Source organism: Mus caroli, chromosome 6, assembly GCF_900094665.2.
Source record: "Mus caroli chromosome 6, CAROLI_EIJ_v1.1, whole genome shotgun sequence".
NCBI lineage: Eukaryota > Metazoa > Chordata > Mammalia > Rodentia > Muridae > Mus > Mus caroli.
The window spans coordinates 9,202,097-9,203,813 of NC_034575.1; positions in this window are offsets into that span (position 1 = coordinate 9,202,097).

The window sequence follows — 1,717 nt, forward strand, 5'->3', positions numbered from 1 at the left end:
CCAAGGTATCATTGAGAAGAGTGTTGTTCAGTTTCCACGTGAATGTTGGCTTTCTATTATTTATGTTGTTATTGAAGATCAGCCTTAGTCCATGGTGATTTGATAGGATGCATGAGACACTTTCAATATTTTTGTATCTGTTGAGGCCTGTTTTGTGACCAGTTATATGGTCAATTTTGGAGAAGGTACCATGAGTTTCTGAGAAGAAGGAATATCCTTTTGTTTTAGGATGAAATGTTCTGTAGATATCTTTTAAATCCATTTGTTTCATAACTTCTGTTAGTTTCACTGTGTCTCTGTGGAGTTTCTGTTTTCAAATCTTTCCATTGATGAAAGTGGTGTGTTAAAGTCTCCCACTATTATTGTGTGAGGTGCAATGTGTGCTTTGCGCTTTACTAAAGTTTCTTTAATGAATGTGGCTGCCCTTGCATTTGGAGCATAGATATTCAGTATTAAGAGTGCCTCTTGGAGGATTTTACCTTTCATGTGTATGAAGTACCCTTCCTTGTCTTTTTTGATGACTTTGGGTTGGAATTTGATTTTATTAGATATTAGAATGGCTCCAGCTTGTTTCTTCAGACCATTTGCTTGGAAAATTATTTTCCAGCCTTTCATTCTGAGGTAGTGTCTGTCTTTTTCCCTGAGATGTGTTTCCTGTAAGCAGCAAAATGTTGGGTCCTGTTTGTGTCACCAGTCTGTTAGTCTATATCTTTTTATTGGGGAATTTAGTCCATTTATATTAAGAGATATTAAGGAAAAGTAATCATTGCTTCCTACTATTTTTGTTGTTAAAGTTGGCGTTCTGTTCTTGTGGCTGTCTTCTTTTAGGTTTGTTGAAGGATTACTTTCTTGCTTTTTCTAGGACGTGGTTTCAGTCCTTGTATTGGTTTTTTTCTGTTATTATCCTTTGAAGGGCTGGATTCGTGGAAAGATAATGTGTGAATTTGATTTTGTCGTGGAATACTTTGGTTTCTCCATCTTTGGTAATTGAGAGTTTGGCTGGGTATAGTAGCCTGGGCTGGCATTTGTGTTCTCTTAGTTTCCAGGATCTTCTGGCTTTCATAGACTCTGGTGAAAAGTCTGGTGTAATTCTGAAAGGCCTGCCTTTATATGTTACTTGACCTTTTTCCCTTACTGCTTTTAATATTCTATCTTTATTTAGTGTGTTTGCTGTTCTGATTATTATGTGTCAGGAGGAATTTCTTTTCTGGTCCAGTCTATTTGGAGTTCTTTAGGCTTCTTGTATGTTCATGGACATCTCTTTTTTAGGTTTGGGAAGTTTTCTTCTATAATTTTGTTGAAGATATTTGCTGGCCCTTTAAGTTGAAAAAATCTTCATTCTCATCTACTCCTATTATCCGTAGGTTTGATCTTCTCATTTTGTCCTGGATTTCCTGGATGTTTTGAGTTAGGATCTTTTTGCATTTGGCATTTTCTTTGATTGTTGTGCAGATGTTCTCTATGGAATCTTCTGCACCTGAGATTCTNTCTTCCATCTCTTGTATTCTGATGCTGATGCTCACATCTATGGTTCCAGATTTCTTTCCTAGGGTTTCTATCTCCAGCGTTGCCTCACTTTGGATTTTCTTTATTGTGTCTACTTCCCTTTTTAGGTCTAGTATGGTTTTGTTCGTTTCCATCACCTGTTTGGATGGGTTTTCCTGTTTTCCTTTAAGGACTTCTACCTGTTTGGTTCTGTTTTCCTGTTTTTCTTTAA